This window comes from Nipponia nippon, unplaced genomic scaffold, assembly GCF_047370975.1.
Source record: "Nipponia nippon isolate SJK-2023a ecotype South Korea unplaced genomic scaffold, ASM4737097v1 scaffold_8, whole genome shotgun sequence".
Lineage (NCBI taxonomy): Eukaryota > Metazoa > Chordata > Aves > Pelecaniformes > Threskiornithidae > Nipponia > Nipponia nippon.
In genome coordinates, this window is record NW_028262402.1 from 43,904,664 (window position 1) to 43,919,289 (window position 14,626).

General features: G+C 38.4%; 1 protein-coding gene across 14 annotated transcripts in view; it reads left to right on the forward strand.

Moving 5' to 3' along the window:
- PTPRD (protein tyrosine phosphatase receptor type D) overlaps window positions 1-14,626 on the forward strand; it is a 1,305,401-nt gene that overhangs the window by 337,202 nt on the left and 953,573 nt on the right. For all 14 annotated transcript variants that reach the window (XM_087741431.1, XM_087741446.1, XM_087741430.1 and 11 more), the window contains one exon: window positions 1,509-1,616. The gene's annotated coding sequence lies outside the window, so the exon portion shown is untranslated. The remainder of the gene's footprint in view (window positions 1-1,508; window positions 1,617-14,626) is intronic.

Below are 14,626 nucleotides of genomic sequence, written 5' to 3' on the forward strand. Positions count from 1 at the left end.
GTACTAAACTTTTCAGTCTTGCAGTGATGTCCCTAGTTCGGCCCTCAGGGAGGCAGCAAACTTCCCTGAAAAGAGGGTCTGGTGTGCAAACAGGTGCTTCTGTGCAGGACAGGAGGGAATCACCACAATTCACCATTGTTACTTCTCAGCACTGGTCTCAATGCAGGTTTTGTTGAGAGGGGTTGGTCTCTCTGACCTTGACAAGACTGCTGTCATAGGTTCCTCCTCAATCTCTTTATGTGCTTCATCCACCATGCCCAGGGCCGAAGACCTGTTCTGTAAGGATATCTTAGAGGATAAGGAGGGGTTTCTTTTACAGCTCTGTGCTGTAACCTTCTTCCACCCTTCCTTATCCCTTTTAACACTGCCTTCTTCCTGGCACAAAACAGATCCTGGACCTGCCTCCATAGTGGCCGCGCTGAGTTGGCTTGCATGCATCAGAGATGGCAGAGTACGGCTTCACTGATCAGTCTGCTTCTCAGACTCTCAAATACTCTTCAGTCTGCAGCTCAGCCATCAAGCAGAGCAGTTCATCTATCTGGTCACACGTCCCACAGGCTTGCTTGCAATCACTCTGCACCTCCAGTAATGTCCCTTCATACATCCCATAGCTGGAAACCTGGGTGGTCACATGCTTGGACAGGAGCTCTGTCTGTATGGCTGCATTGGTTCTACCAGGTGCTAGAAACTCAGGAGAAGCAGAAAACACTAATTGCTGGGTGGGCACCATGTTGCTGCGTACTTGCCCACTGACATGTGCCTGCCCGCTGCCACACTGCCACTGCTTTCCTTTACTGTGCCTGCAAATAGCTTTCATGAGGACCTGTTCTATAATTTTTCCCAGGAATTAAAGTGAAACTGATTGGCCTATGGTTTTCTGAATCTTCCTTTTTGCCTCTTTTTGTAGATGGATGTAATATTTGACACTTTGTTAGTCAGTTGGGACTTCTTTTTATCTTCATGACCTTTCAAAAGTGATAGAGAACAGTTTAAAATTGAGAGACTTCTATTTTGAAAGTACTTTATCATAATTTTGAAGACTATAGTCCATAATAAGGTAAGAAATTTGGAAAAAATACATAGTAGTCTAAGATCAAAATAAATGTGAATCTTCGTTAATTGGATACCTATATTAAATTACTTTGCTCTGAAACACTTCTGTTTTCTACTGGTAGACGTTCTGATTTTACTTGCTTCAGTACCAGCATTTAGAAATGTGTGTCTTATATGAATAAATATTTTATTTAAATTTAACAGTTATGAGTGTATATAACAGTAAATTTTGTAAGAAATTTTTATAGCAAAATAAAGTATTATTTGGAACATTTATTTATACACATGTTGTATCACACATTCAAGGATAAATTCAGAGAGTGTAATAGTTTATGCTTCCGTTCTATGAGTGTTCTGATGAACCCTTAATGAGAGAGGCAAAGATCATGTAACGAATGTCCTATTGCACTTGGAAGGCAGTGAAAAAAAGTAACTGACACAATATTTTGTTCCAGGTGGGAGTAAAAAGCAACTGCTTTCCTGGCCCTTTACAACCTTGCTAAGAATTTGACTGACAGAATGTTGGCACCAGCTGTGGAAGAGCTAACCAGCCTCAACTCCAAGTAAGTGAAGTCTTATGCATTCGGAGGTTCATTTCAGACTAAATTTACAAAGCCTGCTGATTTCTAACAACAAACATAAATTAAAAATGCAGTTTCTAAGACACTAGAGTGCTATGTTTTCCCAAGTTGTGGAATTCAATTTCTCATTTAAACGCATCTTTAAATCAGTATGTAACTTTGTCTCTTCATAATGTTATTTTGCAAACTTAATGACATCACATTTTAATTCCTCTCCTTTCTAGACATTGAAAGCATTCACTTAAAATAATGACAAATTATTATAAAATATAAATATAAAACATGAACATATATGCATATATTCAATGATCAAGAAAGTATAGATAAATAGTAATCCATTTGATGTAGAAGGCAAACTGGTGAAAAAAATTGTAAGGAACATTATTTGGGTGGTAATTAAATGGACCTTCCTTCCTGTTATTTTTCTTATGGAAGAAAACATTGGAGACAATTGTGGATGAAGGACAGAATCAGAAGTTTTCGTTGTCCAAAGATGGTCTCTGAGGGAGTCCCACAAGTTATCCTTAACGTGCTAGGAGCTAAGGTGACAGCAGTGCTAAAGCCACAAAGTACAGGAATTATACACACACATTAAAAAAATCTGCAGAGAACATCTTAATGGAAATATATAGAAGGCACCAGCTGTATTAAAGCACCTGTCTCATCCTTGTAGTCTTAGTTTTTTATTATTCATGAACTCCAGTATCTCAGTTCAACTTAGAATATTTTATTTTCCCTGGTATTCTGGTAAATGTCAAAAAATGTACTTTTCTGTAGCTAATAGGAGCTCATGGAGAAGATAAAGGCAGGATGGTTTTCAGTGTGTCAGATTTGCTTTTTACTCACAGTATAACACTATAATTTCTCAGTGAAAGTCTATTATCCTCTTTGAACAACTGCTAAGAAACCTGGAGGATACTAGCCTAGGAAAAGGAGAAAAGGGAGAGAAGGAGAAAGAGAAGAAAGAGAGGTGGTGAGGGTGGAGTATCAATAAAAGATGTTCATGGATGAGAGAGACAGGCAAGATATGATATTGTAAAAAAACTTTGAATGTCTGAATACATGCTAGTGTCACCACAAAATAAACTCAGCTCACATTATTACAATACTTGACAGTTTGGAAATTGCTCAAAATATTTATTTTTAGAGCTATTTGCATAGAGGCAGTCTAATAGAGGAGCCAAATTCCTCTCAGTGGCTGTGTTAATCTTGGCTCACCAATTGCTTTAGTGATTATTAGAAATGCTGATAAAGTTGAATGGATGCTTTTTCTTCTTTGTCCACAGCTAGCCAAACCAAGCTAGGCTATGACGCATATACAGTATTTGCTACATGAAATAAAAGAAGTAGGATTCCTCACAGGTTCTCAAATGTATGGAATAAAATGTGTTAATCTTCTTTAAGTGTTCTTTTTAGATGAGGCACAAAGGGGAAAGAAACTTAATGTAGCATATTCTTGATTCAAACTGAGAATAATGTTTATGTAAGCAGTTATTTTTCTTTTAAAACTTTCAACTAGCAATTTTTATGAGTGTTTGATGTGTGATTCAAAATTTTCTGAAAGAGTGAGAGCCTTCCTTCAGCAATTTGATGATTCATAGCTGCATTTAGGAAACCCCTCTATTAATTATAGGCAGCTTATTTTCTCCAAATCTCTATTACTCAAAAAAGCCTGTGGCCTAAAGGGAGTTTATTAGTGGTTACTGAAAAAGATGAAGCCCAGCAATACTTTAAACTAAAAAAAACCCTGAGACTTTAAGAAGGGGAGTTCTTTGTTAATATCCAATTGCCGGTGAGAGGAAGCAACTAATAAGCAAGATCCCATCTTCTTTACACAGACTGTGACGTTTTAGATAAAACGTGAGTAACTGTGAAGTTTGTGCGCAATAAAGAAGACGTACCTTGAGCCTTACCATATCTTAATTCTGATTGACTTTCTGTGGCATCCTAGAAGAAACTAGGAAGGGAAAAGGTCTTTGAGTTATCTTTTTACAGTAGTGCTCCTTTCGTGGCAAGACCTCTGTTAAAAGCTCCATTTGCCACCACTCCTTATGTTTAATGCAGGCCTTTTGAGATAAGCAATCTGTAGCAGATAGAAACAGCTGAAAAACGGATAAAGTCATCAGGTTCTTGGGATGATCTGAGAGGAAGTAGCATCCTAAAACACAGATGACAGGGGGAGCCATCCTATACCAAAAGATCATATTTATACACAGTATGCGGTAAAGCTGCCTTGATTTCTGCATGCAGTCTAGAACAGCTCCTAAGTGCTAACAATAATTCCCCCAATTTTCTTTTTATATCTTCACCAACAGGCAATCATGAATGGGATACGTACCTAGAGAGGGCAAATCTCAGGCAAGAGATCTCAGGCTAGAAAATAATTACCCTGTTAGCCCTACTGAGTCTAAAGAGCATGACTGTGACTATTTCCTAGGTATCCTGGAGACTGGTAGGCTTGCTTAATATACATAGATTTTCCAATTGCCAGCTTATTGGGTTTTGTAACCTTTTGCAGTGGCTTGTGAATAGAGCAGGGTTTTTGATGTTAAAAGTGAACTATTAGAGACAATTAATTTTCTTCTGTTTTCTGGAACAAATAAGCAATCTTTAGTATTTTAGAAGAAAACCCTAAATTACTAAACCTGGAAAGGTTTGCTACTGACAACAATTTGTGGAAGGGTATTTATTTTAAATTAATGGTCTTATTGTCTATTTAAACCAGAATAATTTTTATAGTTGTTTACCTCATATTTCAATATTATGAGGTCAGACAATGAAATCAAGATTTGTTCTAATTATCAAGCAGAAAAATAAGTTCTACTTCATAGATACTTGGATATTAAGCAGAAGCAATGTGAGGATATATTAGAGGTTGCTTATTTCTTCAATGATGTGCAAGGTGAAATTAGCACCAGTACTTCTGTATTGACACACTAAATTTTACTGGATGTTTCATCCATTCTGTTTACAACATCATGTTAAAATTCTGTGTCTCACAAACTAATCTCGAGATCAAAGAAGCTATCTAAGCTAGTGGCATACAAGCAATTTCAGGCTTCTGCTCAACAGTGCTGAGCACTCTGCTGTGTTTTATGCAACCTGCTAAAGAAATATCCCAGTAATGTTCAAAGAAGGAAGAGTCTTTTGTCAACAAATTTCACATTAAAAGGAGGGCATCATAGGCAGCAGACATGTTCAAAATGTTTAGTTGTTTGACACTTGTTTGGCACATTGCAAATTGAGAAATTACTTATCCAAGAGGTGTACTTATGTGGCATATCAGATGACCAATATTTCTGAAGTGGGAAAAAATGATGTGAAATTATCAGAGTAAATAAGCATAGTGATGGAAAAAAACAGACCTCAACATTGTATAAATTTAGAGATATCACAATAATGATGTAAGGCAGGTAAGTAGCATCTTATCTTTTTAACAGCTCTTATGTGAACTGTAGCACAGAGGTTGCTCTAGATCATAGGCACAATACTTAACAAGTTCAGGAAAATCTACGTCCATGCAAATTATGCCTATCCAATGTGGTAGCTTTGATGAGAAGAAGGCAAAGGCGTGTATACTTGATCACCCTGACTTCAGAAAGATCTTTGACACAGCCTTCATAGTATCTTTGCTGCTAGACTGGTGATATATGAACCAGATAAACAGTCAACAATGTGGGTTGAAAACAGCCTGGACTGCTGGGCTTACTGTGTTGTGATCCATAATACAAAGCTGAGCTAGTGACCAGAAAGCAGGAGTTTCTCTCAGGGAGCAATACTAGGACCAACACTGTTTAACATTCTTCATTAATGGCCTGAATGATGGTACAGATTTCACTCTCATCATGCTTGCAGATGACGCAAAATATTCATGGAGTGGTCAATCTGTTAGAAGGCAGGGCTGCTGCTAGAGAAATTATCTAACAGGAACCCCATGAACGTGAACGCAAAGTCCTGCATCTGGGAGGCTGAGCCTGATGAGCTGGGGAGCAGCTCTGCAGTAATGGCCCTGGGAGCTCTGGGGGACACTAGGCTGGCCTGAAGGCAACAGTACACCCAGGCACATCACTCTCACATCCAGGACTGCATCAGCAAGGGTGCAGCCAGCAGGTCTGGGAAAGTGATCCTGCACTGCTTTTCAGTACCTGTGAGATAGCATCTGCCATGCTGTGCACAGCTTTGGGCACCCGAGTATGAGACAGATATCGATGTAATGGAGACAGTCCTGACCAGTGTGGTCTGGGGATGGAGGACAGGGCATCCAAGGACAGGCTGTAGGGGCTGGGTTTGTTGAGCCTGGAGAAGAGGCAGGTTTGGGAGGGGAGGAGAGGACTTACGGCTATGTACAGGTACTTGATTGTAGGATGTAGAGGAGGCAAAGCCAGAGTCTGCCCAGAGGTGCACAGAGGAAGAACAAGAGGCAATAAACACAAGCTGGAAGACAGAAAATTTTGACTAGAAATAATGAAAAAAGATTACTCTGATGGTAGGCAGGTTGCCCAGAGAGACCATGGAATCTCCATTCTTGAAAATACTCAAAGCCTGACTGAACATCGTTCAGGGCAATATGCTTTAATTAGATGTGTTTTGCACAGAAGGGTTGGACTAGATGACATCCAGAGGCCTTCTCTTTAGATTAAATCATTCTCTAGTTTTGTGACTGCAAACACTAAACAAAACACCAGAAGAACGTGTATTCAGAGGCTTGATATTCATTCAAGAAGTGCATGTCCATGAAAATCTGCCAACTAGTCTCTGTTCCTTGTGCTTTTCAGAGGTTCAACCCGGTTTAGAGTTATAGAATTTATCCGTTGGAAGAGGAATAGAGTTATTTAGAGACACCTCCTTACTGTAACATATGGACTGCTTTTTATTCTGGATGTCAGGATAACCTTCCTGAGGAAAAGTATGAAAAGTAAGTCAAATGATCAGAAATTTAGACTAGAACGTGGACATTCTGTATATTGTTACAGACTGCAGCTAAGTGCACCCCGGATTCATCTTTACATTGGTATATATTCAGTACATACTTTTCAAACAGTTCCCAAATGCTTCCCTGGCATGTGGTGAAAAACTTTTACAGAACAAATAGAGTGGTCTGACTAAATTGTTTAATACTTGGAAACCATTTATATCCTCTGCAATACAAAAAAATCAGATGAGCAGTGAGCATGTTAAGTTATACATTTCACAAGTGTTTCCAGTGAGCAATGTGCAAGAGTAAAAGCAAAAGATTATTTTAGATCAAAAATAAAATCTGTGTATATTTATCAATTTAGCTTAACATTTGCAATCTCAATGACAACAAATAAATCCCAGTAAAATGAAGGATATAAACCCAAGAACTATTACTGTTCATGTTACAGCAGTTTAAAATACCCTGACACCAGGATGCTTTTATGCTGGTCTCTTTCTGCGCCATCTTTGTCCCAGTGCTAGCAAATGAAAGGCAAGGGAAGGAAACACTACTGTATTCATTTTACATTTGGGAACCAAGCCACAGCAAAGTGAGCATTTGACACCAGGAGTCTGGTGTTAAGCCAGAAATGGAACCTGTTTATCTTGACCCTTGCTCCAGGGCTTCAGCTTTCATCTCTGAGACAGGTTAAAACTGTGCATCTGGATAACATCAGGATCAGATTTTCACAAGCTTTTAGTAGCCCCATTGGATGAGGTCTTCTATTCTTTCCCCAGAGAGCACTATCTGATTATCAACTGATTATCCCTGGTTTTAATATATACTGAAGGCCAAGATTAATATTTTTGCAGCTTTCCTGAAGACCTATGTGGTGGCAAAATTCAACAAGATAGAATTGGTTATGATTTGTCTCTTAATCTTATAATCTCTTATAATTGTTCCATTTATGTGTGTGAAGATATCAGACTTAGAGACATGATGAACTGACAGTTCCCTTAAACACAGGAAAAGAGAAACCATGTATGCACTGATGACTTCTGTGGATTGATTAAGGTTGCAAACAAGGGCAAGAAATAAGCTTAACGCTTCTGTCTCCCTATTTTTTAGCCCTTTGGATAGGCAGGTAGTGAGTATGGGCAGTAGCTCCTGTTGCCAGTTTTGGAGCTGTTATTTACATGATATTCTCTGCAGGGTAAGAATCATATTGTTCGATCATCAATAACAAGTATTAAAGTTATATATAGACAAAACAGCAAACTGGTTCCCATTAAGCATGGTGAAAATCCTGCCTGCAGCTCTTAAACTCAGGTCTGTTAATGTATTAAAATTGAGGCTTGACAGGATTTCACATAACTTTTAAAGACTCTTCTGAATAGTAGCATGTTTATGTAAATAACATTCTTGAAAGTGTTTGAAACATCTACAAAGATAGAATTTTAAGTACTTTTGCATATTTATAACAGCAGAATTTGCTGATGGTTAATAGTAACTATACTGTAAGCGTGACAGACATACAAACTACTAAATAAATGAGGCAATCTAAGAGCAGACCAAACAGCAATGGTATGTGAATATAGTAATCTTTTCTAGCATACCAGTATAATTGCCAAACATGTAGAAGCCTGACAATTTCTATTTTCATAAGTCCTGTGGTGTGGAACTACTCTCCTCTTTATGTAAATGCCAAATTGAGGCACAGAAAGAGCAATTCATTTCCCCGATGTTATATAGAGAATATATGGAAAGCTAGGGAGATGTTTTGCCAAATCCTAAGTTAGGGTCTTGAAAATGAAGCTGTACTTTGTGAAGAGCTGCCTGTAATACAGAAAACAAGTATTGCAAGGTCATTACTTTCAATTTCACATACAAACTTTTGTATTTAAAAAGGGAAAAAAAATCTTTGGAAATAATTTATTGAAATGGAAATATAGGGTTTTTGTCATATAATACAGATTGGCATCATCAGAAGGTTAGCATGTGCCTGTCTTTCATATGATACACATCATAAGAGATTATTGAGGAATTGTCTATATATTTTAGGTCAGGTAATATCCCTGACTGATTTCTGTTTTGGTTTGGGTTTTTTATGAATTTGAGCAGATCTCTGTCTGTTCATGCCAACTTGATCTCAGAACTTCATGCAGACACATCAGACCCCCTGCATGAAAATCTCCTCCATCTAGAATGAAACACTCCATTTTTAAATTGTCTACTCAATTTAATACAGTGAATAGTATGAACATCGCTCCTAATTTGAAACAGTATGCACTGCATAGACAAGAGCTGTTTGATTTGTTATTCATGGCACTTAGAGTTTGTGTTTTTTTCCACGCATCTAGGCAGGCTGTGATTGATAACCACCTTCCACCTTTTTCTGTATCTCACTGGTGACATTCAGAACCCACAATATTCCTAATGATTCAGGAAATAGTAAAAGGCAAGTAAATAGCAATAAATGGCAAATAGCGATCAAGAATGTTTTGCCCTAAAAACTCTCTTCCCCTAAACTTTAGGGAAAACTATTTTTGTCATAATACAATAGCAGTTTCAGAGAATTTTTTTTTTCTAAATGCACTGCACATGCCATGAAAAAAGGTTATTTCCTGAAAGAGAAAATAGTTCAAGAAAATGCCCACACAGTGTAAATGGCATGGCTTTAAAATGGTCTTTTTCTCCTGGATTTAAATTTAAGCATGATTTAGGCATTTATGACCTCCAAGTACCCAAGCACGTAGAGACATAAAAATCTTATCACCAAGATTCCTGAATATTCATGGAAGGTACAATACAGCCCTGACCCAAACCCCACTGAAATCAACAGGAATCTTCCAGCATACGATTAGGCTTTGGCCTGGCCTTCCAGACTGCCAATGAAGCACACGAGTGAAAACCGAAGAGTATCACCATAGACTAAGAACTCTCAATTGTATCTGAGCTAGTCACAACTTAATGAAACAAAAAATGTTTCTGCAAATTTCAGGATCTTAAAATCTGATTTCTCTCTTTTCACAACAGCAAAATAAATTGTGAGGTATTTTGGTCAAACTAAATCTGGATTTTTCAGTGGAAAATCTCACCCAGATCTACTGCAAAACAGAAAGAAAATGAGATTACGCAGAAATTCTACATGTTGCAAATTTAGAAGTGTTAGAACACTGTAAAGGAGTATGGACTGGAAAGCTTCTGACCGTGTACAACCTCTTTTGCAAAGTGAGCTTTACAAAAGAATAAAAAAGCCCCTTTTCTATTGCTTACAGTCTGAGGAAATGAAAGTGGCAGGGTAGAAATATGCAGCTGCCTACAGGTCACTTTTCCAGCTACTGGTCAAAGTTAACATTTGCTAGCAAATATGAGTTTCTTACTCTCATGTACCCTCAGATCAAATCAAAACAAATCCAAAATGACTTATTTTCAATTTTCTTCTTTAAGCTTTGTGATTTTAGATGTGTATATGGAATTACAAAAAGGTAATAATTACAAAATAATTAGTCATTATAAATAGAGTGTTATGTGTTTGATCCCATAACTTGGTCTCTGGAATGTGCATCAGACTTTGGGTGATGAGCACTAAGGCTAACAAAGAAGTAATGATTTGAGGTCTTCTGTAAGAAATCTGCTGTACTTCTATGCATGGTAAATCATGTTTATACATATGGGTTTTTTTAAGTACTGTTTAACAGGCTGCATTTTGATCCTGACAGCCTAGCCATTCTGAATTCCTTCCCTTTTCCATGTCTGGGAACAAATAGAGGAGGAAGTCCTACTGAAATGCCAAGCATTTATCCCACCCCACTTCCCACTCACATTACTTGCTTTCTGTGCAGAAGCAAGTACAAGGTGGCTTGAAAACAGAAACCAAACTATTAATTAATTAATTAATTAATTAATAATAATCATTCATTATACCTCTCGATCATTTACCAAAGGCCTTGGGAGTCTGGGGATGTCCCTGCTGACTGGAAGCTAGCCAATGTTATTCCAGTCTACAAAATGAACGTGAGGGAAGACCCAGGGAACTACAGACCTGTTAGTCTAACCTCAGTCCCTGGAAAAATTACGGAGAAGATCACACCAGGTACTACTGAAAGGCATTTAAAGAATAATGAAGTCATCAGGCACAGTCAGCACGGATTCACAGAGGGAAAGTCCTGTTTAACTAATTTGATATCCTTCTATGATAAGGTCACCCACCTAGTGGATGAAGTGAAGGCAGTGGATGTAGTTATTCTGGATTTTAGTAAGGCTTTTGATACCGCCCCTCACAGTATCCTTCTGGACAAGTTGTCCAAAGGTGAGGTGAGTGGGTACATGGTGGGCTGGGTGAAGAACTGGCTGAAGGGCAGTGCTCAAAGGGTTGTAGTGAAAGGGGCTACGTCTGGCCGGTGACCAGTCACCACCGGTGTTCCTCAGGGCTCAGTGCTAGGGCCAGTTCTGTTCAATATATTTATCAATGATCTGGGGGCAGGAGATGAGTGCACCATTAGCAAGTTTGCTCATGATACCAAACTGGGAGGTGCTGTTGACCCTCTTGAGGGACCTTGCAGAGGGATCTAGATAGGTTGGAGCATTGAGTAATGATTAACAGGATGAAATTTAACAAGCCCAAATGCCCGATTCTGCACCTGGGATGGAGTAACACCTGGCACAAGTCTAAATTGGGAGAGGAGTGGCTGGAGAGCAGCCCTGCAGAAAGGGATTTGGGGGTGCTGGTTGGCAGCAGGCTCAATATGAGTCAGCAGTGTGCCCTGGCAGCCAAGAGGGCAAACTGCATTCTGGGGTGCATTAAACACAGTATAACCAGCCAGTCAAAAGAGATGATTATCCCACTGTTTTCAGTGTTGGTGTGGCCTCACCTTGAGTATTGCCTGCAGTTCTGGGCCCCACAGTTTAAGACGGATATGAAGGTCCTTGAATGCATGCAGAGGAGGACAACAAAGCAGGCGACAGGGCTGGAAGGCATGTCCCATGAGGAGTGGCTAAGGACTTTGGGCTCGTCTAGTTTGGAGAAAAGGAGGCTGAGGGGCGACCTCATAGCTCTCTACAGCTTCCTGAGGAGGGGAAGTGGAGAGGGAGGTGCTGATCTCTTCTCCCTCGTCTCCTGTGACAGGACACATGGGAATGGTTCAAAGCTGCATCAGGGGAGGTTTAGACTTGGCATTAGGAAGCATTTCTTTACCGAGAGGGTGGTCAAACACTGGAACAGGCGTCCTAGAGAGGTGGTTGATGCCCCATGCTTGTCAGTGTTTAAGAGGTGTTTGGTCAATGCCCTTAATAACATGCTTTAACTTTTGGTCAGCTCTGACATGGTCAGGCAGTTGAATTGGATGATTGTTGTAGGTCCCTTCCAACTGAAATAGTCTATTCTATTCTATTTTGTTCTGTTCTGTTCTGTTCTATAGAGTAAGTAAAAACAAAAATATTATTAGAGGAGAAGTCTCCATAATAATAATTCCATGAAAAGTGCTATGCACACACTTCCAGTATCTACCCCTTTTCTCTTTCACTGTTCCTGTAGGTTCTAAGATTGGTGATGTCGGTCTGGAGTAGGGGGAAATTATGGTGAGCAGTCAGCATCCTGACTCCTTTGGTGGAATGAGTATGATGTTGAGGTAGAAGGTTTCTTCCTACTCAAGCTAGGATATACTTGGCATTATTTTTGCATTTTCTAAAACTCTTTACACTTTGCTATTTCTTCATTGGCCTGTTAGTCCATTTTACAACTGAATTGACTGTACACAGTGTGCTATCCATATGTTGAGCGTATGTTCTTTAGGCTCTTTGGAACTCATGATTGGTACAGGTCTGCACTTCTTTAACTGAACATGGGTGAGTTGTTCATAACTGTAGGGTCTCCAGTACCAGACTGGGCCTCTTTTCTTGTCATTTACTGCCTGTGCTCATCTACACTCTGTCATGTACCCCATTTCCAAGGCCTCTGCTTTCATACCAGAAAGCCCTCTTGCCCAAATCGTTATGTTAAAGCCATAGACATTTCTATACAGAATACCTACTTGTTACTACTACCTATTTAATATTGTGGTTATAGACTGTAAAAACAAAACCAGAAAAAAAATACTCAAAACCAAAACCTCAAAATAAAATAAGTCTGGCAGAGCCAGGTCGTCATTAGAAAAAATTATATCTAAACAAGTTAAACTACAGCTTCAGGTTAAGGCAGTTAACAAGTTAAACTGCAGCTTCAGGCAGGTTAAGACAGTTTCAGACAAAGTAAGACTGACAAACTTCAGTTCTGAAAGCTTGCAAAATGGGAACAAAGCCTGTGATCTCCTACTAGCAATAGTGAAACTCTTATTTATTGCACTACCATGAACAGTCCTTGATCTGTAAGTGCTTGTCCTAGTTACTAAAGAGTGATACAGCATTAGTATTGACACTGAGAAAGAAATGGTCTTTTCTATGCTACCATTGTTCTCTATCTGGTTTGTAGATAATGTAGAGGAGGAGTTTGTAACAAAATTCTATCACAGAATGTTAGCTATTCATTAAATGAGTGTTATCTCTTCCATTAATTGCTTACATGTGAAGCTTAAAAATATCAGAACTGATACAAAGAGCAAAATGAACTCATTTAAAGCATTTTTGAAAGTTTTACTTTATCAACTTATCCACATTTACTGTGGAAGTGAGTGACTCTTTATCTATGAAGAACTCTGTTTATCTGTGATTAGGTTTTATATTTTGCATATACTCTCATGTAACTTTTCTGTAATGTGTTTTATCCAAATTCAGATGCAAATGTTTAATCAGAAACATTTGCTAATTTATTTTCTCTGAATGTAACAACAGTCACAAAAATTATGTTGTTTTCATCTAAATATGATGGAATAAAATACATCACTTGTACCAAAATGGCTTGAACCTTTTGGAACAGAAAATAAAAGGAAACATTCTTTTTTCTGTACCTCATCTTTCTACAGCTCCTTTTGACCCCAGAATTAAAATAAATAAATAATGAAATCTAAAATTAACACTCTTTTAAAGCTACTAGGTTTCTTCTTTCTTTCCTTTCTGGTACTGTTTCTTATTTTCATCTATAAATAAATATATTATCCATAGAAGTATACTTGTTGACTGAATTCTTTCTGAAGAAAAGTTTAGTTAGCTTTCTTTGCTAAGGAATTTTTACAGTAATTCATAGGAAAGAAATTCTGAGTTCATTGTTGACTTTACAAATCAAACATGCAAGCAAACATTGTAGAAGAACAACTCTCCCTATGTTTTATCTCAGATCAGTCTTAAAAACTCCCAAACCATTGTAGTTTGATGCTGTATTTCTTTTTTTTAAGCAATTTAAATCTGACTTACTGTTCTCTAATAAATCATTAACATTCAAATAGTGTCAGTCAGATCGGCAAGCAGCCTACATGCACACAAACACATCGTTGCTTACTACAGCAAAAATCACATTTAAACATTCACTGCTTCAAAGGATATTAGCAGTAAATATAACACCTGATCCCTCTCTAGTCTTAACACATTTAACGAGGTTGTGAAAAGCTCAGCAATATTCCAACAGGGCAGCTAACGCATTAGTTTTGTTTTGTCTGTCTTTGGAGGTCCTTTCTGAAGTCTGTATGTAACTTGATTTGGACCTGATGGGTTTCAGGTTTCCCTGTGAAACTCAGTTCTTTTAGGACTGATCAGCTTGGTGTTGAACTATTCAATCATCACTGAAAAGTCTCATGCAAATTGAACTTTTAGTTTGTGGTGGACCACAGTACAGTTCTTAGACAGATATACAGGTATTTACTTCAAATTCCAAATGTGGGGACTCACGTTGTCCAGCAAAGAGGAGTGTGAGGGCTGATGATTACATAATAGATTCATAGATCACATCTTCATTCATAGATTTTGGTTCCACTGTCTGTAACCAACTCTTCAGACTGAAACTACAGTTTTCTGTGTTCACTATCTTCTGCTCCTCAGGACTGCAAAGGGCACGTGACCTGGAACCACCATGCATGGATGTTCAGCGTAGGCTCTATGTCCTAAGTAGGTCTAATCAAACTGTAAAAAAGAGGCAGTAGTGTATGTCCCTCTCCTGTCTGACCAG